This window comes from Canis lupus, chromosome 5 (assembly GCF_011100685.1).
Source record: "Canis lupus familiaris isolate Mischka breed German Shepherd chromosome 5, alternate assembly UU_Cfam_GSD_1.0, whole genome shotgun sequence".
NCBI lineage: Eukaryota > Metazoa > Chordata > Mammalia > Carnivora > Canidae > Canis > Canis lupus.
This window is the reverse complement of record NC_049226.1, coordinates 17411492-17439352: the sequence shown is the minus strand read 5'-3', so window position 1 is coordinate 17439352 and position 27861 is coordinate 17411492. Positions and strand designations below refer to the sequence as shown.

General features: G+C 46.5%; 2 long non-coding RNA genes across 6 annotated transcripts in view; one reads left to right on the top strand and one right to left on the bottom strand.

Moving 5' to 3' along the window:
* Positions 1–376: 376 nt before the first annotated feature.
* The window catches only part of LOC102153762, a 29705-nt gene continuing 2220 nt past the window's right edge, over positions 377–27861 (bottom strand). The window contains exons 1-7 of one of the 4 annotated variants that reach the window (XR_005359248.1): positions 13742–13778; positions 10614–10777; positions 10383–10446; positions 8288–8378; positions 5078–5171; positions 1781–1871; positions 377–515 (exon numbers count right to left, since the gene is read on the bottom strand). This is a non-coding gene — a long non-coding RNA (uncharacterized LOC102153762). The other 3 variants (XR_005359246.1, XR_005359245.1, XR_005359247.1) reach the window with 3 other exon arrangements.
* LOC111095824 lies at positions 13903–27146 on the top strand. Of its 2 annotated transcripts, none has more exons than XR_005359250.1 (3): positions 13903–14191; positions 18877–19003; positions 26788–27146. It is a non-coding gene; the product is annotated as an uncharacterized LOC111095824 (long non-coding RNA). The 2 variants fall into 2 exon arrangements; XR_005359249.1 differs by having other exon boundaries at positions 13903–18556.

The window sequence follows — 27861 nt, the reverse complement described above, 5'->3', positions numbered from 1 at the left end:
GCAGGGAGCCTGCCATGTGGTCTTACTGAGATGACGGGGCCTTGGACCAGAGAGGTGTGACGGAGATGGAGAGATGGCCGGAGATGGGTTGTAGGCGTATTTTGAAGGCAGAGAGCTGATAGGGTGCATCATACACATAGGATGTAAGGAAAGGGGGATTCTGGGTGACACCCAGGTTCTTGCCATGAGGCACAGGATGCATGATGGTGCTGGGTTCTGATACTTTAGGAAAAATAGCTGAAATGCTCTCAGCGGGAAGAAATATTCTATTTGCTTAGTGCCATCCAAGGGGCAGATGGAATTGTAAGAAGGGTTTGAGATCAACATTCAAGAACAACAAGAACAGATCTTTTTTTTTTTTTTTTTTTGAGATTTTATTTAGAGGCACTTGGGCAGTTCAGTTGGTTAAGCTTACTTCAAACAAAACTTCTGTACCCACAAGACCATAATTCCCCATTTCTCTTCCCCCAGCCGCTGGTAATCTCTGGTCTATTATGTCTCTATGAATTTGCCTCCTGGAGATACAAAGATACAACATAAGTGGAAGCAGATAATATTTTCCCTTTTGTGTCTGGCTTAACATCCCTTAGCATCATGTTTTCAAAGCTCATCCATGTTATAGCATCTACCAAAGTTGCATTCCTTTTTAAGGTTAAATAATATTCCATTCTGCACATGTACCACATTTTGTTCATCCGTTCATCTGTTGGTCTGTGTGATCTTAGGATCTTAGGATGGTTACTTGATCTCTTGGAGCCTTAATTCTCCAAGTGTAAAATGAAATGAATAATATCATCTTTTGAAAATGGCTGTAAGGGCTAAATGAGATAGTATACCAAAAGCACATTGTAAGCAGTAGGAGCTTAATAGATGGGAAGAATCACTATCATATTACTGAGTATTCCTTTGTCATCTTCAATGTTTTTAGCCTGTGAATCCCTCAGTACCTGCTTAATGCCATCCTTGGTCCATGGTTGGAAGTCAATAAATATTTGCTAAATGAATGAATAAGTGAAATTCAATTTGCCTCCACCTGAACATGTCATTTTCCTGTTTCTACTCGCTTTCTTGTTACGTTTTCTTATTCTTCTGTTGCTGCCATTTCTGTTCTTCCAATTAGTGAGTCTCATGAACAGCTAGTCATTTCTGACCCCATCATTATCTTTATCCTCTAAATCCAAAGAATAGGTAAAGAAATAATAGTCGTGATGCCTCCGTGCTGCCCCTCCCCATAGCTTTTTCTAAGGCCCTGCCTGCAGTGCCTGAGCTCTGTTTTTTATCATGTGACCCAGATCCTGGCCCTCCCACTCCCCCACCCCCAGACTACAATTGATTGGATCAGGAGTGGACATCAGAGCTAGGACCAGCCAAGCCACAGGTTGGTCGACCACCCACAATACTATAATGTAACAGGTACAGAATGCTGAGTCTATCAGGTGCCATGTCTCAGAAGTGTGAAGAAGCAAATAGTGAGCAGCTGAGTCACTCAGCAGTCAGAGGGTTGGAGGTCATGGCTGATCCAGAAAAGCTGAAGTTATTGAGAGGAAAGAGTAAGCGATCAGAGAAAGCCAGTGGACAGAGAGAAGGGAGTGGAGAAGCCGTGTAGGAAGAAGAATTGGTTGTAGGGTCCAGAGAAAGGGAAAGGGAGACAGAAAGAGGAGCCAGTTCCCCGGGTCTTCTTGGCTTCCCCAATAACTTGTACACTCAGTTCTCATTCCCATAATCTGCATTCTTTCAAGATCTACCCACCCATCACCTTTTACTTTGATCAGTGACTCACTGTGAAAGTGTGACCAGTCCCCAAGTCATTGCGTCCTCCTTAGGGCCTTGACTCCTGTCCCTTTTGGTCCATCTTCATGGCCTCCATGTGGCTGCAAAATCCAGAATCCTTGGTTCTCCTTGCTAGTCCCACTGGGGGCTCTGACTCCAATGGCCCATACTCTCTGCTTCATACCCTCCAGGATCTGTCATCAGGCTACCTCCCTGTGCAAAAGATTTGGTGGCTTCTCAGTGCTTCTTAGAGAAAGTCTAAACTCAAAGAGACTCATGGCCTTGTATCTTTAGGTTCTCAGATAAACCTGCAACTTATCTCCCACATGAAGATCTCACACCAGCCAGTCAAGACTCTTCCCCATCACGCACTTCTCCTCCCTAGTCAACATCTTCCCCTTCAAGTCATGCAAAATTACCTTTTACTCCCTCTTTACTTTTCTTCCTCTAAGCTCTTCCTCTATTCTTCTCTGCTTCCCCCTTTTCACTTCTCATCCAAATTCTACTTCATCTTTTAAGGTTTAGATCGAACATTCCCTAACTAACCCCAGGCCACTTACTTATATTTCAACTATATTGACTTGTCCTCTCACCAAACTCTAAGCTCCTGAGAATATAGGCCATTCTACTACTTCCATATCTTGCACAGCACCTAACAATGTTCCATGTTCTTAGGGTTTTTTATTTAAACATTCTTGTCCAAGTGATTTCAATTATAAAAGTAATGAATGTGGGTATAAATAGGTATTTTATTTAAAGAAGTGGAAGTTGGAATGTCAAGCAAATTACCGTGTGCGTGTGAGAGTGGGTGAGATGTGTCTTTTTGGCATCCCACAAAGCCTACTGAGAATTTGGTTGTCTACTATTCCAACAGTCCTGGTTAATGTCATTCTAGATATTCTTCAATAGGATGTAACTTTTGAACTCATTTTTTAAAGAACTCTTTAGATTAAGGAAGTACATCAGCTTCTAGTCATACAAATTCAATTAAAATTCAAAAAGCACTTATTAAGCACACTGCAGGAAATAAAAAATGATTAATAACACCTAATCTCTTCTTTCAAGATGCTCACAGTCTGGTTGGAGGGCAAATGCATCAGTGACTGTAGTCCAGGTAGGGTAAGACCTGTGCCATAAGAGATTTTTATTGCTATGGTGCTATGGTGGCCCAAGGAAAGAAGCCACGTAAGGTAGGAAAGGGTCTGCAGAGGAGCTGCGGGAAGAGGTATTTGATACAGGTGAATGAACAGTAGTGCAGACAACAAGAGTCCTAGTGGGAAACCTTGAAGGGTGCAGTCGGTACTCAGTGCCTGATTATCAGATCTCTGCCATTTGTAAAAGAGGAAAGTCCTCATGGCCAGGAGGTGTCATCAATACACAGCTGCTGAGCATTTGTTGAGCATGTGGACTTGGACATGACAGACGGGGAGAAGGCACCTTGTTGATCTATTTCTTGTCAAACTCCCTTGACAGGAAATAAATTGTCCACCTTCCCCTTCACAAAGGCACAGAAGCAGAGAAGACTGTTTTCCATTCAATGAAAGTTTGAATATGATTATTACATTTTATTAATAAATGCTATCACATATTCATTAAATACTGATATAAAGAATCATCAAAATTCTGCATTCTATTTTTATCTCTCATTGAAAACACTGTTTCCTTTCTTCTTACCCCACCTCTGAGATGGGCAAAAGCTGGCTGTTTTTCTTCTTACCTGCCATCAAATTGGAGTTTTAAGAACTAGGGATCTAGATGTACCTAGACAGGCAGAGACAGTGCATGTCCCCCTTACAACCTTCCCATTATCATGAGATTTGGTGATGGGCGAGATCTCATGCTGGCTCATGAGAGCTGACTGTGGGCTTCTCTTCTCAGTTCCATAGTCAGTGACATCAGCTTGGCAGCTTGCAATCAGCTATGGTGGGAGTATTTACACCACGGACACTGGCAAAAGCTACAAATAAGGGCTTTTCCTTCCTGGAGAGCCAGTTAAATATTTACCAGTGGATTTCACTGTACAGAAGAGGAAACGGAAGCAGAAACGTAAAGTAATTTGTCCAAGGGCACTCAACCAGTTGGTCACGGAGCTAGCCCTAGCCGGGTCACCTGATGGCTGTGTGTTATTACTCTTTTCACTGGGAAGCTGCAGTTCTGATTAAAGATTTAGGGGATGCTTCTAAATACATAAGAATGTAGACAACAGCACAGATTATTACACAAAAGAAACAGATGCCATGGTCTTCAAGTTAATAGCTTGCCAGGGCTAAATGAGGAGCCCAAACTTCTCTCCCCAGATGGCTCTTTTGTACCCGCCCAAACTCCGACCCTCCTCAGAGGAGGGGTAACTGAGAGTCAAGTAGCAGGAGAAGAAATTTCCATTTCTTCCAGCTTTGCACTGGAAGGAGTGACGAAAGGCATTTCTCGGCCAAGTGCCTTGATGCTTTGGACTCCACGTTGCTCTGCAATTAGTGTCTATTTGTCTCCTTAACTTAAACTGGTTTTTAGCAATTTAGAGCCAGGGAGCCCATGTTATTTCAGTGAAGTGATAAAAAAATGGATATGTAATTGAAATCCCATTCTACTCCTCTGGGAACCTGGTATGTTGCTTCACTCGGCTGAATGATAAAGACTCAGGGCCCTGATCACAGGCAGATAAGTAGGCTGGTTGATTAGATGAATCCCATAGGCAATCCCTAATCTACTAGTCTGTTTGTTAACTATCTGTCTTTTTAGGATATTTGGTTTGCATAATATGATAATATAATAATGCACAAGCTCTTTAAAGGTGGAAATGAACCCAAATTGAGGACAAAACAGCCACAGCTGGCATCCACCCTCCCTGCTGCAACAGATCAATTATCAATTAGCCACAGGTTTGTATTGAGTACTTATTGTTTGCACAGCACTAGGTTGGGGAAGACAAGGTGTCAACTGTCCAGTTCCTGGCCTGTAGGAGCTGACGAAGGCAATAAGGCATACCCCCAGGAAATTAATAAATGCTGCAAGAAAGTGAATGCTCTGGTACGAAATGTGTGAATCAGACCAAAGGAGCTGCTGTAACAGGGAATTTGAATCTTGGCTGAATCAAGCCATGCAGCTCTGCAGAACCTCACAAGCCTCTGAATACTCCCTTCTAGAAAGCACTGAAGTGTCTGGCCCAATGTCAACCTTGGTGGTTTAAATGGTATCTTTGCGCCAGTGCATAGCACTGTCTGTCCCACAGGCACATCCTGAACACAGCCGGTTCCTCCCTCCCCTCTAACTTTCCTGCCTTCATGTTTCTGTCCCTCTTCAATAAACATACCGAGGATGGCCACGATGCCCAAGCTCCTGTGGCCCGCCAGACTCTGTGCCAGGTGCTCTCCATGCAGCATTCCAAGGTCACTGCCCCCACAAACCTATGAGCACATTCAATAAAGAAGCTAAGTGAGGTAAGGCAGGGAAAGACAAATACCACACGGTATCACTTTCGCGTGCAACCCAAAGAAAGAGCCAAACTCCTAGAAACAGCACAGAAAAGTGGTTGCCAGAGGCTGGAGGGTGAGGTAAGTAAGGGGAAGGCTGGTAAGAGAATGCAAACGTTCAGCTTTAAGATGAACAGGGTCTGAGGATCTCATGTATTATGTGGTGACAATAGTTGATAACACGGTGTTGTGTGATTGAAATATGCTAAGAGAGCAGAACTTCACTGTTCTCACCAAAAAGAGAGAGAGAGAGAGAGAGAGAGACAAAGAGGAGAAGTGATGGATGTGTTAATTAACTAGATGGGGAGGGGGGATCTTGTCACAGTGTACATGTATATCAAATCATCTCAATGCACACTTTAAATATCGTATAGGGTTGTCAGTTATACCCCCATAAAGCTGGGGAGAGATGGAGAGCCTTGTGTGGGGCCACCCAGCCAACACTCGACTCCAAAGTACATGCTTTCCCCATTGGTCATACTCAGGTAATGCAGGAATTCCCCAATCTAGTCATAGTCACATACCAGAATATGCAGGTGCCCAGCCCCTCCCCGTAGATTCTGACCCTGGAGATCAGAAGCCAGGCATCTGAATTTTTAACCAACTTCCCAGGCTGAGAGTAGGCTCTGTTAGCTGTCCATATGCTGTCCCTTTCCCTTTCCCTCCCCACTCCAAAGGCACCTCAAGGTCAGAGATCCCGCCTGAGTTATCTCTGTGTGCCTGGCACACTTAAGGCACCCAATGCCCTTTTTGTGAAAATGCTGAGTAACATTGGGTGGGTTTACTTTCTCTGCTCGTATTCCACAGGTGGGAGGCTGTCACACTGCCACCGGTTCCTGAGACTCAGCTCACGTGGAGCCTCGGGGGGCCAGTTGGCAACATGTGCAACATGCCGGCATCTGCATTGCACTCTCAACTGCCTAGGTGGGGCTCCTCTTTTGGGTATTGCTGGCTCAGGGAAAGCTAGCTGAATGTCACCTAACCATAAAAAGCATAGTTGGGAAGGAGGTGGCAACAGCCTCCACAGGACTTTCCAAAACAGCACAACGCTGACCACCTGGCCAATTGTGGCTCTGAGGCTAGACACCCCCCAACCCCCGGCCCCCAGTCTGTGCGGAATTACCATGTGAGTATCCTGGAGGCACAAAATGCTTGACAGAGAAGAACCCAAGAGCTTTGTCGCATGCCCCCTAAGGCATATTCCTGAGAGCATCAACATCTATAGGATGTTAATAAGGGGTCTACAAAATTCGGGCCAAACCAGGTTAGACAAAAACCGTTCTCCCCATTACAGGCCGTTTAAGAGATGTATTGGGCTAATCTGCACTCCAGTGATCTTTAAATATTAGGCAGCATCCCTCAAATTTTTTCTCAAAATCTTCTTTTTCAGGAACTTTTTTCTTTCTTGAAATGTTTCATCAACGTTCCAAGGAATACACTTTGAAAAATCATAATCTGGTTTAATTGTCTTTGCTGCAACCTCCAGAGCCCATTTTGCAGGTTAAGAAAGTGAGAGTCCCAAAAGGGAAAAGGAGTTGCCAAGACCTCACAGCTGGTTAGTGTCGGACGCAGGCCCGGGCCTCAGGGACGCTGGGTCACTTCTGTTCCCCGGAGTCCTCTGAGGTCCCCTGAGGTCGTCACATGCCTGCATGACGGTCCCTGTGGCCAAGACCCATGTCCAAAGCCTTAGACTTCAAGCTCATGGGGAGTACCCTTTCTGCCGTGTCCATGCCCAAAGGTGGGAGATGGGATGAGCCTCCATGGGACACTTCGTCCTTTACATTCTCCAGCTTGCCAAGCTCTGACACACTATGCTTTCCAGAGCCTCTCCACAGCCCAGTGGGGAGAAACACACAGGATTCAAGGGTTTCAGGGAACTGTAAGAGGTTACAGAATATATCTGAATCATTCCACTAATAACATGACAGACCTGGAACTCGAACCCAGGGCTTCCAACCTAGTCTCCAACCACCCTTTGGCGACCACCTCTGGTGCCTAGGCACTGGCTTGCAGCTCACTTCGTAGCACGTGAACATTTGCACAGGGCAGGGCTTGCTACCCTCACCCTCCAGAGACAGGGAAGTGGAGTGAGCGATACCTTCCCCCTGGTGTGGCGACGTGTCTAATTCCTTCTCAGGGCCTTCTTAAGCCCTTGGCCTCAATTATGTTCCACGACCAGCAAGTGACACAAATTAATTATCTGCTGGGAAAAGAAGGGCTTTCTTTTATCTGTTTGAAAATAGTCACCTTCTCATTTCAAGGATTGGCCTTATAAATTCCAGGGAGGGACAAAGAAAATGGTTGCCATAGGAGAGAGGGAGGGAAACAGAGAGAAGAAAGGGGAAGAGCAGGATAGGGGAGTGGGAGAGGGAGGAGGGAGAGGAGAGGGTAGGGGACAGAGTGGGTAAGAGTGAGCGCAAAGTCAAGGGCAGTATGACAGAAGAACTTTAGACACTGGGCGGGTGCACAGGAGAGGCACAAATCTGCCAAGGGAGGATGGATGTCAGGAAAGCGAGCGTCAAATCATTCAGAAAATGTAAGCTCCACCAGGAAAGGAGGCACGGTTGTTTGGTTCACCTTCATGTCCTCAGTGGCTAGCACGGAGACTGGTGCACAGTAGGTGCTCAGTAAACATCCATCTGTTGAATGGGTGACTTAAATCAGGAGACGCTGGCCAAGCAAATGGAGCAGGAAAAGCCACTCAGGGAAGCGATGGCTGTGTGGGCGAACATAGTCGGAATGACCGCCAGTGCCCATGTGCATGTTGTGGGACGGCCAGGCAGGTGCAAAGTGGGACAGGCAGGTAGGAACTGAAGATCTAGCTGGGCTGTGCTGGGGGTCCTTGATTATAATGAAGTAACAGAAAATTCTTTTTACATATAAAATTCTATTTCATCCTCAAGGTCACTCTGTAAAGGGTACAAGGAGGCTCAGAAAGCTTACAAGATCACAGAGTAGGAACGAGTACCTGATTCTGAACCTAAACCCTGTGATCTTTCTGTGGCAGGTGCTCGCCCCTCAGGTATCTGCCCCAGGGGTGACTCACACACCTTCATGTTTTCCTCCAGCCACGCATTGTCCACTGGGCTGTGTTCAGAGCATGGACATGTGTTTTCATGGCAAATGAAGACGGCAAATATGCTAAAAAGAAAATCCATATGATTCATTCCAGAGGCAAGTAGGTGGTTATTTATATCATCGTCTGCTCTTCCCAATTCCCCAGGCCCCTGTAGCTACCCTCATTTGCTCAAGGTTGGGTAATCCAAGGGGAGCTATAGACAAGGGGATGGGAGCTCTATGTCATTTTCCCCTGTTGCCTCAGGATAAAGGGAAAGACAAATAGCCTCATAAGCCCATGGACAGGCACAGGCCCCAAGGACTGGGCATTCACCTGCACACACCCACCAAAAAGTGTGCTCAGGATAGGATGCAAATGGTGTGAGGACACAGTGTCCGGCTTCAAGAGGCCTGCACTTACACGAGGTGGGAGGCCGTGTGGTACCAGGAGAATGGGTAACTGGGAAGCAACTGTACTTGATGCGGGCTTCCTGCTTGGGCACAGGAGGCAGCGATGCAGGGGGCTCTGAAAGCCAGATGGATGTGGGTTGCATCCCAGCTCTGCCCCTTGCTGGCCGGGTGAACTCAGCTGTCAAAATAATACCAAATGAACATGGAAGACTGAGCAGTTCCATGCAAAATCTCATCTGAACCACATAGCACTGGGAGACAGTGTGGGAGCAAGCCCTTGCTGCAAACCCCTTTTCTGGATCCGGAAACAGAATCACAGAGTGATGTGGCTAAAGCTGCCCTGGAAGCAGTAGATCTGAGACTTCCACACTTTGGAAGGCCCCGGCCTCCCACTGTGCTGCACTGGGCAGGAGAAGCTCAGTTCCCTGAGCTACATGCACCAGGAATCTTAGCAAAAACCAGACAGAAGACAGGGTATGGATTTTAGATCCCTGAGGCCTTGTGCCAAGGGGCCCAGGAAAGGGGAAACCAGAGCCTCATTAACATAGAGGTGGGGACCCCAGGACTCCTGGGCTGCCTTCCCAGCTCCCTCGGATCCTTTGCCCACTGCCCTTCTCTCTCAGGTTGCTGCCTAATTATAGAGCTGTTGATGCAAATTATTCTAATAACTGGTGCTAATTTATACACATTTACATATAATTTGCAATTCATTTGCTGTCCACATTTCATCAAACCTCACTAATTCAGACCAAAGAGGGGGAACCTACTCTGAAATGAAGAGTCTAAAATATAAGATAATTCACTAGTTTATCACTGGAGAGTATCCTCTAAAATCAAGCACGCACGGTAAAAAGATGTATTGTCAAAATTCTCCTTGAAAATCCTTAAAATCAAAATGTGGGCTCTCAGAAGCTCAAAAGCCAAAAATTAATAAATTAATGGATAAATAAAAGCCTCTCTCTCTCTCTTTTCCTCCCTCCATCCCTCTTTTTTCTATAATGGAATTCAGAAAGTTGAAGTTCAGTTATGGATTGATTCCACCTACCAACTCAGTTTGAACTAGTAAAACTTTCAATCCCTCAAAATGTGTAGAGTGGAATCACTTCACTGAGATGCGAGAAATCCCAAGGTAAACCGAGCTTAGACATATGTGGGCCGAGTAGCTCATGAACGTGATGTGGGGAGCACAAATGTGACCACAGGGTTCGATGGTGTACACTGGATAACAACGTTGGAGAAAGAGGTACTGTGTTTAAAAATAATAAACACACACATATAATAACATAAGTGATGCATATATTGTCTTAGGCTGAGTACCCTGAAAACAGCTCCTGGGTTGGGATTCTTGCTCTCGTCATTTGTTGGAGGGAACACTCTTGGGAGAAACCAGGAAGGGTGGGAAGCTAAGTGAAAGCGTAGTCTCGGGTGGGCAGTAGCTCTACTGAGCCCACAGAGAAGCTCTAATCTAGAACACTAAATGCACCACAGACAGAGCCAGTCCTACCTTGAATACCTTTGTTGCCCATGTCTGCCAGTCGTTGGCTGAGATGAGTGAGTGCCTAGGGGCAGGGGCTTGTCTTTGCCCAGGTCGGGCAGCCACCATCACGTCATGGTGTCTGGGTCAAGCACCAACAGCATCTATTGCAATCAACCCTTGCACAGCACTGATCCACTTACTTCTCCTATTTGGCTTACTCCTTCCAGACGCAGGATCTCCGGGATTCTGGTAGGTCACAGATTCCTGGAAAACATCCAGAAGGAGGGTTAATAGAATGAACCACAGCCCTGCTGCCTATTCCCAAGGTCATGACCACTCACTGCTCTTTGTCTTTCTCCTCCAGCAGCCACTCTAGATAGATAGCTCTCACATTTCCCTAGCGCTTCTGCTGGTTTGTTTAAGTGACTTACCTGGTGGGTTGACTGGGCGAGAACTGTCCAACCCAAGGACCTTCGATGCCACCTGATAAATGGGTTGTAGCAAAATTGTCAACTGCTGAATATGCTGCCTCCAGAATCTTCTGCTTCTTTCTCAGTGATCAGGGGTGCAAAGAGATTTCCTTAGGCCATTAGTCCTTGAAAAAAAAAGTCAATGAGATAACAGAATCCTAAGTCTCTAGGGTTTATCACCAGCCCTATGGAAAGCATGAGTCTTCCCATGGCATCCAGAGTTATCTGTCACTTATTCTCATTGGGTCCAACTAACAGGATGGCATCAATGGAGTGGACCATGCTGACATTTTGTAGAAGGTCTAGATAGTCTAAGATACTTTGGACTCTATTATGAATTTAAAAAATCAACAATCCTCCAGAGATAAGATGGTGATTATAAACTATCGTCTGTTCCGCATAAATGCTACTGCATCTGATCCTTCTTGCTTATCGGTATTGAAAAAAAGAAAGCATTCGCCAGATTGAGAGCTACATGACCATTAAAAAGGCCATGTTCATCCACTCTGGTAAATATAGGATGAGTGACACAGTGGCTACAGTTGGAACCACGACTTGGTCAAACTTGCGAAATCCGATATTATCTGTTAGATCTACGTGAGTCTTGCAGGGGCCAGACTATGTGAGACTATGACAAGGATCCATCACCTCGGCACCCTTTAAACTGGTTAGGGTGGCACTAATCTTGGCCATCCTCCCTAAAATGTGATATTGTTTTTGATTTATTATCCTGGTGGAGGAGGGAACCTTCAAAGAGTTCTACTGGCCTTTCCTACTCAATAGTTCTTGCTCTATAGGTCAAAGAACCAAGTAAAGGTTACATCTTCTGCTAACTATATCCACTGCAATTATATTTTAGCAACCAAGGAAATGATCATGAGGTGGATATTTTGAGAAAGTCCTGGGCCAGAACTCCATTCATCACCTGGCCCCCACTGACCTAATAGGGACATCATAATTGTGCTTTATTTTCCAGATATCAGTGTCAATTCAGAACTAGTCTTCAACTGACCTCACAAGGCTCTGGGTATTCCTTTCTCCAATGCCTGGTTATGCAAGTAAATAATTACAAGTCCTTTGGGGAAGGACTGGGGAAATCATTAGTGTATACAGCATGCTGTCGTATACACTTACCGCTGTGTTGCATGACTCAGCCTCTTCTTTAGTCAATGTGTTCTGGCTTTGAAAATAAGCTTAGGTCTGAAAACTACGCAAGGGAACATGACGTTTTTTGGAAAGACTAAACTTGGCCTTATGTTCATCCGTGCTTGATTATTCTTCATATATATGTGTGTATGTATATTTATCCGAGGCCACGTATCCTTGCTGGCTGCCCATCTGTCTGCCTCTAGGAACACTATGATCTCCATACCATTTCTAGAAGTCCCTGCAGGCCAGGCTGTCCTGGCTGTCATGCCAACCTTGTTGCCCATTATGGTAATTATGCTCACCTTGCCTCTCTGACAATTATGCGACCACCTGGTCTCTGCTATTCTGGGACACCCCCATTTTTACTAAGGAGCCCAATTCAGTAACAGAGTTTCCACCAGTCCCACCACTGAACTCTTTGGTGACTTTGGTGCCCCCATCTCCTTAGCAATCAGATTGTTGTCCAGGCCCCCTGAGGAACATGGTTAGTTGCATTTTCCAGATTCTATTACAGACCCACTCTAGCATGCCCACTTCTCTGGGCCTTTGGTCTCTTCCTACCTGTTCATCATGGCAATTCTGACAAATCTATTTTGTTTAATGTGGGTTGTTGCTTTAGCCAACCTTCCAAGAGCCATCTCAGCAGTGCATTAGAACAGATCTCAGGGCCCTTGCCAGGGCATATATCCTGTGTCATGGGAGAGGGCCCTGGATTGGAAAACTGTCCTCATCCAGCTTTGTATTCTGGTCTCCTCCCCACACAGGCCCTTTTCTGAATCCATTCCTGGTTCCTGCCACTACCCTGCAGCTCTGGGTGTGACCTTCTAGTCCTTCAGCAGGTCCACTACTTCCCCAGTCTGGCTGTGCTGAGATTTAACCCAGACTGTGGATCTGGGAGCCAGAAAGGGGAGGTGGGGCAACCTCTGCATCATCTTCGAGCAAGAAAGAGCTTCTGTCTTTTAACAAGGGAGAGTAAGCCATTTGGTAAGGCCCAAATGGTTCAGGGAATTCTAGAGAATCAGTTCTCAAGTACATCTATCCAGATTTTTGCATACCAAGCATAGGGCCCTGCTCTCAGCGCGGGTGACTCATCTTGGCTGAGAATTCATTCTTCTCTGAAGTTCTGTCACAGGCTCATGCTTGGTTTCTAGCTCTGTCTGCCTCTGGCTGCAGGAATAGAAGGATCTCCTCCTTAAATGCGTGACTTTGCTTTAAATTGTTAATTAGTAGATTTGAGGTTGCCATTTTCTTTTCTTTTTACTTTAAAAATGTTATTTATTTATTTACTCATGAGAGACACAGAGAAAGAGGCAGAGACACAGGCAGAGGGAGAAGCAGGTTCCCTGCGGGGAACCCGCTGTGGCACCCGATCCCCGGACCCTGGGACCACATCCTAAGCTGAAAGCAGACACTCAACCACTGAGTCACCCAGGCATCCCAAGGCTGCCATCTTCTTTCTTCAGCAAATCAGTGGTGCTTAGTAAAGGCCACCCAATTCTACCGTCTTCACAGTCCTTGTTTTCCCTGTACCTTCTGTTGTGGATTGAACTGTGTCTCCCCCAAATTCGTATGTTGAAGGCCTAACCTCTAATGTGATTGCACCTGGGCCTTGAAAGGGAGTAATTAAGAGTAAATGATAGTAAGTGTGGGGCCCCAACCCAGTATGACTTGTATCTTTATAAGGAGAGACACCAGGGATATACCTGCACAGAGAAAAAGCCATGTGAAGACTCAGCAAAAAGATGGGTGTCTGCAAGATAAGGAGAGAGGCCTTGGGAGAAACCAAAATTATGGACAACCTCGATCTTGGACTTCCAGCCTTTAGGAGCATGAGAAAATGAATTTCTGTTGTTTCAGCCCCTCAGGCTGTGGTATTTTGTTACGGCAGCCCAAACCTCCCAAGACGTTCTAGCAGCTAGTACAGCATCTTTGCAGCTCACCTAGGTAAAGATCTCAGCCTGCTGGAGTCTAGCAATAATGCCCGTCTATGACCCACAATGTGGTCTCCATCACAACCCAATTCCAGAATCCCACCCTTAGTACCTGCTTTTGTTTTTTGTTTGTTTCCTTGCTTGTTTGCTTTTTTCAGGACCAGCCTTGATAACAAATGTCTTAGTTCAGATTTTCCAAAAAGCCAAACCTAAGATCAGGACTTTCACTCAAGTTCTTTATTGGAGAAATACACTCAGAAGAGGAGGATTGAGGAAAGAGAAGGTGGAGGAAAAAGCTAAGCAGGAATGTGCTCTTGACTGAAAAGAGTCTCCAGTCTGATCTTCTGGGGAGCTCTGCGGTACAAATTCTACTCCAGAGTTTGTCCCACGTTGGGGCAAGAGGGCTGCCCGTTTATCCCAGTGCCAGTCAGTCATTGTCTGAGGTCCGCCACCGGGGAAGTAGGTAGAGTTTTGTGGCAGTTACTAGAGCCTAAGTCTGGAAAGAATAGAATCAACATATCCCTGCTAGATGAAAAAGCATAAATGCCCTCATTGTATTATGTCCCTCCTAAAAAGTCTCTTGGACAACACACTGCAGCACACTGATGATGATGGCCAGAAAGGACACCACAGTAACACAGAGGAGGGTCACTGTTGCAGGGGGAGTTGCCCAGCCACCAGCGTGCAGGAAGCATACCCTGGAGAAGTCACGGGCCCATCACCTGTGGGAAGGGAAAGGAAGCAAGACTGGCCCAAGGGAGGGGCTGGGCTGTGATGCAGTCTCATTAAAGGCCACAACCAACTCCTCAGGAAATCAAAGCTCAAATGACATCTCAGACTTAGACCAAATGGAAACAAAGGACCCAGGCCTTGACACCTTTGCATGGGCCAATCATTGGAGACGGGCGCCCGGTGGAAAGGGCAGGACTCTGGACAAGATGGCTTTCTGCAGCGGGGGCCATTCCTAAAGAGGAAGAGTTAACAGAACTGTCTGCTGACAACCCTCTCAGCAGTCAGCAGAGTGAGCCCTTCAGAAGGTTCTGGGCTGCAAGGCACCATGTCCACTCTAATCACCTAATCTAGTCCAGGGAGCAGGGAGGCTTCCATGATGAGATGGCATATGAGCTGGGTCTTGAAAGGGAGTGGGAGTTCGGATGGGGGCCAGGCACAGCCCTGCTCAGTTCTTCAATGCCAGATTAGGAAGTACTCAATTAGGCTGTTTGACGCTGAAGACTTTTCGGGAAAGAAGCAATTAGGAACCATTAACTAGGATACCTGTTCTCTCTCTTTTGTTTTCCCTTTTAAAAACAAGCTGGAAAATATGCCTTAATTAACCCGCTTTTCATTTGGAAGACAGCAGCAGTGCTTCTAAGCATGTCAGCCTGCTTGAAGATGAAATGGAAGAGAGCTTGTCAAACATCTCCCTACAAGGGCAAGAAAGCGAAATCAGGAGGTGAAAGGTTGGGTAGGAGGATTGCTCAGACTCAAGAAACTATCTGCGAGGCACTAATTGGGCTGCCAAAATGTGCTGGGGCAAAGAGGAGAAATGCGGATAAACAATTTTGCAGCAAGGGGTCAATGATGAGGCTGGGGGCTTGGGGAGGCACAGCCAGGACACCCCCTCTCCTAACCACCCCCCAAAGCGAGGGTCTGAGGATTAAGCGAGGTTTGAGAATGAGGCTGGGGCAGCTCATGGGGCCTATGCCCTTTGAACTCTGTTTCAGGCTCAGGTCCAGGCCCCATCTCTCTCCCCAGCCCACCCACACCCTGCCATATGCAACATCACCTGTGGGAGAAATTGCTGGTGTGGAACAGGTGAGGATCACCGAGCCTGACCCTCTCAAGGAGGAGGTGAGGAGGAAAGTCAGGAAGCGCAGGATCCTGGTGGCTCTCCAGAGGCCAAGGCCGACGTCATGGAAGAAGGAGAGTGACAGGGGTGAATGCTGGCAAGGGGCGGCAAAGAAGGTCGCTCACAGCTTTGGGGCAGAAGAGAAAGCTAAGGGTAGGGACCAGGTGCATGAAGGTAAAGAGAAGGGCTTGTTTCCTGGCTCATTCTCTACTTGCTGTTCTCCTGCTTCCTTTCTCAGCAAAGCTTCCTTAGCCAATTAGAGGGGTCACTGCCCATCCCCAACCCCACTGCTCCCCACTGTCACCCTCTGACCTCTGCCCAAAGTGAGTCCTTAGAAGACAGGAGGCAAAGCCATAGATCTACTGAGCCTCATGGCTAATTCAACCATCTTGCTCCTCCCTAGTTCTTTTCATGAGGGAAGCCCTGAGAAGCCAAGAGTGCATTTCCCTGATGTCCTGAACATTCTAGTACAGCGAAGTTCCATCCAAGGGTCTGGTGTTATTCATTCATTTATTCATTCATCCCTTTGTGCATTGATTAATTTCTTAAACATGATTCTAGCACCTAGTGTGCCGGGCACCATGGTAGTGGGAGGGTAGCACTCTAAGGTAGTGTGCGTACCATCAGTGGTATCATGCTGCCAAGTGAATGGAGAAATTAATTCTTCAGGAGGGGGATGCAGAAAGTTAGATAGGAGCTGGGGCTTTAAAGGCTAAGCAGGCATTGACCAGACATTAAAGGAGATGAGGAAATAGATTCCAGGCAGCAAGAACAGCATGTATGAGGATAGAGAGGCATGAAAATACGTGCCATGTATGTGATGAGAAAATGGTGAATAATCCTATAATGTCAGAGTACAGTCTGTACAGGCAACTAATAGAAGGTGATTGTGGGAGGCTGTATGTATGAGCCTTTTGCCTTAACATAGTACCCAGACTGGGGGGCTTACAGTACAGAAACTAATTTCCCACAGTTCTAGAGGCCAGAGGTCTAAGATCAAGGTGTCTGCAGAGTGAAGTTCTGAGGCCTCCCTTCCTGGCTGCCGGGTGGCCACGTTCTCCAGTGTCTTCATGTGGCCTTTCCTCAGGGTGTGCATGAAGACAGACAGAACAAGCCCTCTGGTGTCTCTAGTCTGATCATGGCACTAATCCCATCATGGGGACCCCATCCTCACGACCTCCCAAAGTCCCCCATCTCCAAATCCCATCACCTTGCAGGGAAGACCAGCGACACAGGGATTTCAGACCTTGAGTCCATAACTGAGGTAGAAAGGCAATGAGGATTTTTAGAAAGATTTCCTGAGCATGGAACAGTTTGATATGAATGTTTAGACACACTGCCCTGTCAGCAGAGGGAGAGATGAAATGGGGGAGTGACAGTGGAAGGCAGAGATACAAGGTGAGAGGCTGTTAAAGTAGTCAAAGCAAGAGGTGAGGAGGGTTTGGCCATGAATTCCACCAGCGGATGGATCTCTGTCAAATGAGTACAGAGTGGGTTCTGAGAGATTCCTGTGGCTGTCCCCAGGCTGGGGAGTGAGTAAGGTTGGCCACAGTCAGAAAAGAGAAGTATTCAACTCAGGACATTCCCTTCTCTTGCATCCATGACTTGGCGGTTCTCCCTCCAGGAGGTGAGGCAATGGATCATTTGGGAGCACGAATGGCAAGGCGCATTACGGTCTAGCTTGTGGCCATATTAGACGACCTCTGATCTGTGACCACCCCTCTCAACTTCTTGCAGGCTGTCAGAGGCTGAGCTTGCTCCTTGGGAATGGGAATGAGAAGAGACATCCTCACAGAAATCATAGGATTAGTCAGCACTGACAGGTCCCTGGCCGACTGGCAGCTGCCACCCACCCACCTGCTCCCTCACCCTAATACCTGGATCACACACACGGTTACTCCCCTAGGTGACCGTGCATCTGGTTGACGCAGGACAGTCCCGGTTTAAACGTGCTGTTCAGGCATAATTTTAATACAGTCTCTTTCACTCTCAAAAGGACCCCAGTTTGGATGATAAAATGTAAGTTTACTTTACACATCAGCTGCAAACTTCCTTCCCGCTGAGCCCGGAGGCAATCTCAAAATCCTTCTGGACCCAGCCCATCTACTAAGCACCAATGACCCAACAGCCAGGCATTGAAATCTACTCGCCACGCTTCAATGAAAGAAAGAACACAGGTCCAATATCAGCCGGGCAATCTCAGGCACACAATTCCACTTCTCGGAACCTCTATTTCTTTACCTGACACTTGCAATAATGGTGTCACCTACCCTCAGGGCAGCAAGAGGCAGAATGTGGAGAAGCGCTACAAAATGGTGGTGGTGGTATGATTATTCAGGGGCAGAAACAGCTGGCTTTGCAGTCTCAGGGGTCTGGGCATCTTCCTTCCTTCCTTCTGCTCTAGTAGGAGACCATGATCCTCCTTGGGAAGGAGGCTGCTGATGCCAGCAACTCCTCTTGGAGAATAAACCTCCCCTCCCCTAATCCTCTCCTCCTTTGGAGACAAACAACAAACCCCTCCAGCACCCCCGCCCCTCAGATCAACTCCATCAAGAAGCAAGGCTTCTCTTTGTAGTACAGCAAACACGCGTCTCTTATTGACACTCCCCTGGGACCCTCTGCGGCAACACTTATAGCTTTGAAGCTGTGAGTGTGTTTAATGCGAGAGGGGCCCACCTCAGTTCAAGGACAGTATTTTAAGTCTCCAAGAAGACAGGAACAAAGTTTCGATGCTGAAAGAAACAGATTCTTAACAGACTTGAATGATAAAACATCACAGTCCCATCTGATTGCCGTAGCCAGCTCTGACGAGAGGAAGGGGAGAAATGATCGAGAAGCGTGACTTCTATCCCAGCCTTGAGCCAGATGCTTGACCTAAACCGGTACCACCTCCTTGACTTGTGACAGGCACCAAGCTAAGCATCCAGGGTGTGGACCTCTAAGGACAGTGGGCAGGGAAGCCCGCCTAACGTAAGGTATGAGGCTGAAGATGTGTATGGGGAAATGACCTTTGAAATGTTGCTGCCTGGAGAAAGTGTTCCCTAGCCAAAGCATGAAATCCCAAAGTGAGCAGGGCTCACCATCCGAGGTAGAGCCATTGGTATGAGTGTAGGCAGCCTTTCTCCTTTTCAGATGAGCCACGTTATTTCAAAAACAAATCATAAATTTAGGAGCAGGTGCAAAGGGAGCCCCGGCTTCAGAAAGGAAGGCAAGAGTTAGTCTTCTGGGAGCTCCTGGAGGCAAAGACATATGAGGCAGATGCATCCTGACATTCTGGTCTCCTTATGGATTCTAGAACGACCTGGCCCACAACCCAGGTGGAGAACAGGCTGAGCTTCACCGAAACTCACCACCATCTGTGCTGCAGGCAGAGGGATCTGGGGGATGCCTGGGCCAGGAGAAAGACCACACTGGAAGCCAAGGTGAGCTCAGGGGTACCTGAGATTTGGGACGTGCTTATGATTTGAAGGAATAAGGCCAGCAGGCTGGGCTCATGAGCAAGAGTTAGATGGGGAGATCATTTCATGGTGTCCTCAGGAAGCTGGGGTCTCATTGTGATCCTGGACTTTGCAAAATCAGGAATATTATCCCCCTACCTCTCCCGGGGGTGGTCTGGTGCTAGGGCGATGGTTGACACTGAGCAAGGAACATCTTATTTATCTTTGTATCTTCTGGAGGCAAACAGTGCAGGGCATATGCCAGATCAATGATTTCACCCTGGCTGCTCATTAGAACCTAGGATACTTTATACAAGTATCTGTGCCTGGGAGCTGCTCCCGGAACTTGTCAATTAATTAGTCTGGGGAGGGGCCTGGGAGCTTCGTTTTGTGTTCTAACTCCCCAGGGAAGCTAAAGCGGAGCCAAGGCTTTAAACCATTGCACTGGATCATCTGTGAGCATGAGCTGAATGGATGGAAGAATGAATGAATGAATGAATGAATGAATGAATGAATGAAGAGCAGGGGAGACCACCAACACTCATTCACAAAAGCAGCATCTCCTGGAGGACCAGTGGCACTGCCATGACATGGGCTGCTGGACATCTCCCGCAGGAGGCCACATTATCCCTTAGAAGGCTCTTTGGCGAACCCAACGTCAGCAAAGGGACATTGGCTGTGGCTTAAAGAATCTTCACAACAAACCGTTAGAGCTTGATGTGTTAGGCCCTCTTTCTGCTCATTCTGTCCAGAGTGCTGTTATGCACACCTCCCCATTTCAATCTCATGACAAACCGGGGTCATAGGCAGGATAGGCATCTTTCCCTATGCTGCATGAATGGATCATGACACAGGTTGTCTTCTGTCCTTCAGCTCCTCACGCAGAACCAAGGGCTCTGCCCTAGAGTGGTTAGCCTGGAAGCTGACCTCCCCTGCCCAGCATCTACCCTCCCTGTTCTTCACCATACAGGCACACATGTGGGCTGGGCCAATACAACCAGGCAGACATCAAACTTAAGAGGGTCCCATTTCCTCCATCATGGCCTTGTAGCACTGATAAGGAAATGCAGGAGCCTGAGAGTTGAATCACAAATTTAATAAACATTTCCGCCATTGCCTGGAGCCTGATTTCTGTCAAGGCCTGATGACTTCTTGAACTAACTTGTGGAGTATTTGCAAACTTCTTTGAGAGCCTCATGGGAGATGATGATGCTCAATGCAGGTCAAGCATGTACGCAAACATATGCCCATTTGGATGGATACCCTAGCTCATTTCTCCCTTTCTCTCTCTTTCTCCCTCCCTCCCTCCCACCTCCCCCCCATGTGCACATGTGCATACACCCTCCTCACAATGCCATAATGTCTATGTAAATTGGATCTTTAATATCCTTCAGATAAATGGTTTCAGAAAGAACACGGATACAATAGTCTGTCTCTGAGTTAACGTGATAGGCTCTGCCTCCCAAATTGGCTCAGAGAAATTAGCAGGAAGGAAGGAAGGATCAGACGAAATAATAAACCTGCTTACCTGTTCATTAATTCAATCTCCCCACACACACACACCCTCTCTTCGCCCTGTGGTTTCACTACCCATAAAATAACTAGATAACTTCGAAGTCCTAGATGAAAGGGGAACTAGGTCTGGAAGCTCTAAGATTAAAGGAGAATTTGTAGGATTAGTCTTTGATTTTCTCCTTCTCCTTTTCTCCCTCTCTCTTATTTCGTTCTTTTTATCTCAGAGGTGACTGAGGAGGCTTCCCCTTCTGTTCTCCTGTCTGCTGAGCTCATCAGTCCAAAGCCTCCTCTGGCAGAGCTTACAGGCAATGTGGGGCCTGGGACAGAAGGTGCCATTTCTCAGGGAAATTGCCCACCAGAGGCTCGCTGGAGGGCATCTGTTGTTTGGGTGATGTATGGGTGCAGGGACCTGTTCCCTCCTCATAGTTTGGGTGAGACCCTTCTTGCAGATTCTCGGCTACCCTCTTTGTACCTCCCCTTCTGGGTACTTCTAGTGCTTAAAGGGTTTGGGAGGAGGTGAGGAAGACCCCTGACCCTTCTGGCTTGCAGTATCTTAGGAAATTTCAATAATATCATGTCTGCCCTGCCACAAAAGCAAGACTGCAGACATCTCCAACACTGCTCAACAGGGTGGGTTTCAAACCCGTTTTATAAAAGTCACAAAGACCCCTCCCAAGGTCAGACCCCTACCCCTGGATGTAATTAGCAGAAGTGAGACAGCCTGCTACTGTACTTTAGCTCCAATTCAGAGAGTTGTTCTCAGACTCTTCCACTCCTCTTGGGAACTCCTGGCATCTTGGGCAGTGAGCACCTGCCTCTGAGTGCTGAGTAACCAGGTCTTTCATTCAGTCCTCTTGCTCCAAGGCTATCTCTTGCTTCCTCCCCAAAGTCCAGCAAGAAGAAATAAAACAAGGTACATAGATATTGCATTCAACCGGGGGAAGGTGACAGCAATACACTTTAAGACAAAAGGGAGTGCAGATCATCAGCAGGCTCTGTTCAATAGGATGCCCAGAGTGAAAAAGGCAAGAGCCATGAACCAAAGTGTCAGCTCACCTGATGCTCACATAGAGTGTCATTAGAATGGCTCCCCCAGTTTGATTGAAACCCTTTCATACAAGATCATCTACAACTCATCCTGGGGTCAGGTTTCTTCAGAATGGGAGCTTCTCCATTGCAAGTGTGAGGGTTCAGCAGAGGCACAGAGATGTGACATGATCAGAGGCAACATTTGAGGGGAATTGGCTGTTCAGTGCTTTAAGAAGGCATTGGAATGCAAATGTTTATGAATCTTTAAACCCCTGGTACAGAGGTATCCCCATGGATGATTTGCCACAAAAACCTTACCTGGTATTATTCACTTCCAAATTCATGGATCTCCCATTTAGAAGGAAAGTTACTTTTGTCTAGAGCAATAGCACACAAGATTTTTGACCTTAGGTCCTCCTTATAATCTTAAAAGTTATTAAAGCCCTCAAAGAGCTTTTGTTTATGTAGGTTACATGTATTGGCATGTATTATACTAGAAATTAAGACTGAGAGAAAAATTTTAATTTATTACTTCATTTAAATAACACCAGTAAAACCATAACATATTGATATAAATAATTTGGGTTTTTGTTAAATTTTTTCCAAAGCAAATAAGGCCGGTGGCATTGTTTTATACTTTCACATGCCTTGTTAATGTCTGGCATACTAGAAATCAGCTGATTCTTTTATTTGTTTCTGAGTACACCCTGTTGTGATATGTTGCTTTGCTGGAGGATATGGAGAAAATATGGCCCTTATACAGATATGTAATTGGAAAAGCAAAGAGTATTTTGATAGCTTTTCCTGATTATTGTTGATATTCTTAGAAATTGCATCAAAACTCAATAAACATCAGTTTCTTAAAGGTTAGTTGCAGCTTTGCATCAGAAACTTTCCATTTTCTGTTAAACCCATTGGTCTATCTTGCACTTGGAAGGGAACTTCTACATCATGCATTGATCACTTGGAAATATTGGTTCATTGAGTTATGTAGACCTTGCAAATGTCACTACATTCCATCATACAATTTTGGAAAATCGCATTCATTAATACCACCTTTGATCTCATCTGAAAAGTCTTTAGGTTATTTGGAAGTTTGCAGTGAAAGTGCCACTGTGGTTCAGACTGCATTGGTTGCAGCCCCACTGGGTGGTACAGATCTTTGCTGGATGGCCCCAGGTCCAAAGCTGGGCCACAGTCAATGGGCTGAGATTGGCAAACAGGGAAATCCCCACTTGGGTGCTGACAGAGTCTGCAGGGAAGCCACCTTTGAGGGGTCTTGAACACACTGGTAAGCTATCTGGGGAGTCTATGGAACTCACCAGAAAGCTGCCCTCTGAAAGCTTCCCATAAGGAAGTATCACATCAGTCAAGGCGATTCATTCTCTGGGGTACAAAAAGCAGCCACCTATGGACAGGTGCCAGGCCACTGTGGATGAGTCCTCATTATAGTTTTATAAATAAGCTGCAGGAGATTAACTTTACAATTTAGTCTCCAGGAATTATATAGTGGTGCTGTGGCTAAATTTGAGAGTTCACATAGCCCGCAATGGATACAGAGATTCTCGGGACCTTGCATCTCCTGATTTGGGGAAAGGGCGAGATCTTCCTATGTTCAGAGAACAGCTGTATCTGTGGAAAGAGAGTTGTTTCTTTCTTTTCTTTCTTCTTTCTTCTTTCTTTCTTTCTTTCTTTCTTTCTTTCTTTCCTTCTTTCTTTCATGAGACACAGAGAGAGGCAGAGACACAGGCAGAGGGAGAAGCAAGAAGCAGGCTCCATGCAGGAAGCCCAACATGGGACTCGATCCCGGGTCTTGAGAGTTGTTTCAATGTTGCTGGAAGTTCAGCTGTGTGCAGAAGCTGAGCAGGCAAAGGGATAGACTGTACCAGCTTTCCAGTGATTGCCACCCAGCCCAAGTCCATTCCTGCCATGATGGCAGCACACTTCTTCCTAGACAGCTGGCATGAGGTGAATTTTTGTCAGTAGACAGCACTGGGAAGATGCTGGGTGAGGGAAGAACATTTTTTCCTGGTTCCAGTGATCTCAGTTTGTCCTTCTGGCACGTGGTAGCCAGCAGCTTCAGTGACACTGAGTGGTGTCACACCCAGGTCTGGTGCCTCCCCATTAGCAGCTTCCCCTGACCCCCCAAAGAGTGGCTATCCATGGAGTTCTGACCACCAGTGCAACACCTTCCTGCAGGCAGCCCCCAAGAACCACGGAGAGGGGCTTCTGGGTGGGTTCTATAGGCGCCATAGCTGCCTTTCCAAGGTGTTCAATATCTCCTATAGACGGCTTCCAGGCAAATTTTGTTGTCACTCTCCAAGCAGCTTCCTTCCAGTCAGCCTTGGTGCATCTAGACCCCAAGTGCAAGTTTCCTGTTCACTGATCCCAGCTCACCATTCGCTGCCTGCCAGTTTTGGCGCACTGACTGTGGGCAGGCTCCTGCCCTGGGCAACTTCATCATCCAGTTGCAGATACATCCTGCAACTACATCATCTCCAATGAGGTCAGAATCCCAGGTGTGAGGAGGGATCCTCTTCTTAAGTGTCTTCCTTCCTTGGTTATCATACTTGAGTCTTAGGATATTCTTCAGGGTTGTCTTTTATTCTTATAAATAGATTGTAATTCTTTATATTTAACCTTCCCTTGCGAGGTAGTTTCTGTCTCCTGTCTAGACCATGACTGATAGAGTACAAATGCAAATTTCCCCAAATTCTAATATTCTTGGAAGCTTGAAGCTCAGCAGCAGCAGCAAATACTGTCAGGTGTTTTCCTTGAAGCAATAGACCCACTCTGTTCATTTGCAAGAATCCAGGTATTTGTTTTTTCACATACCTAAGTCTGGATAGTTATAATTTTTCTGTCAGTCATTCTTTCAAGTAAAATGATGTTTTGGGGGAAAAAGTGACTAATTCAACTTGCAGCTCAAATAATCACACATGTGCTTTTCTTCAAGATAAACATTATTATTTTACATAAATTATTTTGGCATACTTTCCATTTTATTACACAAATATAAAATAGACATGTGCTCAAGGGTCAAGATTTAATACAATTAATATTTTTTTACTGCTTTGTCAGGACATTCTTAAGTAAAATGGCTTTTTTTCCCTGCAAGTGTGTTCCAAGAAAATATACAATGTCTAGAAGTAGAAGCTTGATGCTTCTGCCTTGGTCTGGGCTAAGGAGCCAGATCTTTTACCCACCACTGATTTTGAGCCATCAGGGCAGGTGTCAATGTAGTGAAAAAGGCAAATAACATCATGAGCATGGTTTTGGTCCTATAAAGGATCCAGGGAACCTCAGGCATCCATGAACCACACTTTGAGAACTGCTGATCTTGAGGTTAAGCATATATGGTTTGGCATTAAACAGACCTGAGTCTGAATCTTGACTCTGCCAATTTTTAGCTAAATGACCTTGGACAGTGTACTTAGTCTCTCTATTCATTGGTTTCTTCAGATATAAAATGGAATTAATAAGACCACGTCCCTCACAGAGACCCATAAGGATTAAATAAAATGTTGTCTATACAGTACTCGGCAGTGTTCCTAACACATAGTACACTCTCAGTAAAGAGGGAATGATGACAGGAAGACAAAGACAAGAAAGAGTGAAAGGAAAAACAAGGTAGAGTCCTGGTTACCTGACAGTAGAGACATAGGAGACCATGATGGCCCAAGTGAGCTCACAGCCCTGCAGTGGTTAAAACTGGAGCCCTGGGTTCTTCCATCTTGTCCTCAAGAATTCTTGGAGGAGCAGCTAAGTGGTGAAGGAAAAAAAGCAAGATTCAAGGCCAGATGCTCAGAAGCTCACCCACATCTGGCTCCTCTTTAGAAGGTAGCCTCAGAAGGGCTGTCTATAGTTTAAGAGAATATCCCTCCACCTCTCAATAAAGACAGAGAGTATGTATGAGAAAGGTGGCATGGCTGAGAGTGAGCCTAGTTGACTCAGGACTCCTAATGAAAGGGCTTTGTGTTTTCACTAAGGTGCAAAGCCAGTATCAGGGCAACAGTCTTGTTCTCCTGAAGCTTCTCCTCTCCTGCTCTGTGGTTCCCCTCTTGCAATGCCTAGAGACACAGCAATCTCCCCTCGGAGATAATGGAGAGGAAAACGAGTGACACAAGGCAAAGGCATATGATTCAGACATCGCAGTCATATCTTAATTCTTCAGGACTTGCTTCTACATTCAGCCATGCTCAGCTCCTAATTTTATTTGATTTTTTATTTATTTATTTTTAAGATTTTATTTATTTATTCATGAGAGACACAGAGAGAGAGAGAGGCAGAGACATAGGCAGAGGGAGAAGCAGGCTCCATACAGGGAGCCTGATGTGGGACTCGATCCAAGGACTCCAGGACTAAGCCCTGGGCCAAAGGCAGATGCTTAACTGCTGAGTCATCCAGGGACCCCCTCAGCTCCTGATTTTAATACTGTTTTACAATAGCTCGGCAGGCCAAGCCACAGCTCCCCACCATCCTCTAGTTCTTCCTTCATCTTCTGAAGAAAAGGGAACTTCCATCACAATAAATGTTATTGTTGTTGATTAATCCTTGATAATAAACAGAATGGGTAACACTGAGAACTTGCTTCTTTCTAGGCTAGCGGTTGCATAGATATTACTTCAGTTCATCCTCAAACCCTCCATAGGGAGGGCAGTACAATTTAAGCCCATTTTAAAGATAAAGAAACTGAGTCTCAGAAAGGTTAAGTTATATTTGCACAACAGGTGAATGTCAAATGACGTGTCTCTCTGACCCCAGAGCCTGTACCAGGACCACTTGAAAGTGAATTTTCACAGGAAGTGAGTGAATTTGCTCCTCCTCGAACCTGGTATTTGGGGTCACAATCTTCTTTCCTAGTTTATCTTGTTTCTATGCCATCCCCAAAGTGAGTGGTTTCTTCAGTACCCATGATTCCTTGTGAAGGATGGCTTTCTATATTCCCTCCAAATCAAGCCTCATGCCCAAAGCCCTTGGAACTACTCTTGTCTCCCCATTGACTTTCTTGCCTTCAGCTGGTTCTCCTGCGACCATCCTCCCTGCTGTGGTCACCATGGCCTGTCTAAACCCACAGGTCCCTTCCTAGCTTAAATGCTCCGGGGGCCCCCCAGTTCCCACTGTATAAAGACTAAATCCTCTAACTAGGTGTCCACGGCACTGCATCTCGGCCTCAAGCGGATCTCCCCAAGCTCACCACTGATTCTCTCTGCCTTGTGTCCTAGGCTTCCAAGTCCTGGGTGGATCCTATCACCTCTACGACTTCTCTTCGTGTCCTGGAGACACCATTCTTGGCACGTAATAGCTGTTCAGGACATGCAACTGAAGGAGTGCGCGAAGAAGGCTGCATGAATGACTTTTCAACAGCACTTCCTTTATGCCTCTCTGGACCCTGTTTATTGAATGTTTCCTGAATGCTGACCTTTAAAATTTTGGATTTGCTCTATCACTGTTCCGAGCACCCTATTTCCAGATTTTAATAGCTGAGCCTCCCCTTCCACCTTTCCCAGGGCCTAGGTATTCTCAGACCTTCTTACCCGGAACAGCTCCTCCTGGGCTGATCGTTTCCCTGTCCCGGGAAAGCTTCCAGTTCTCCTGTGTGCAGACTGTAGAAGGTCAGATTTGTAGAACAATCCTGGCTTTCAAATGCTCTGCCATTGGCTTCTCCATGGAGTTCCTGCGTCGCTGCCAGTGGTCCCCAAACCTCCCTCCCCCCAGAGAAACTCCTTTCTGAGCTATCATCATTGTGAAGGCAGTTTTAGCACAGAGCACATTCACAGCTTAATTCCACTCCAATCCTTGTGGCTCCAGCCAGGCTGGGAGGGCTCCCAGGCCCACTTGGAAATTTCACCTTAGGTTGTTGCATGGAGGGAGGGAGAAAGGTGTTATCACTGCAGAGAACAGAGTAAAAGCAGCAGAGATATGGAGAGTGGGCAAGTTACTTAACATCACAGCCACTTTGCAGAGTTTGGGGCATGCACCTTATCTAGAGGCAACACAGAAACGGCATTTCTAACCCCAAAATCTTCCCGGAGCCCTTCATAAACACCTGGAATACCTGTCTATCCATCGGTCGGCACCTACCCTGAGCACAGACCAGTACTCGTCTGAGGGTTGAGGATGGATGAGGGGAAACCGTGAAGACATAAAAGGGGGTACTTCCTGCACAAGGGCTACACTATCCAAGGTGAGGACATCACAGCGGACCCGAGGCATGGAGTCATGCGATGGGCATCATTCTGGGAAGAGGGAGACCACTGAGACCCACGGTGCGTGGGCTGAGCTGGGGGGTTCCTGAG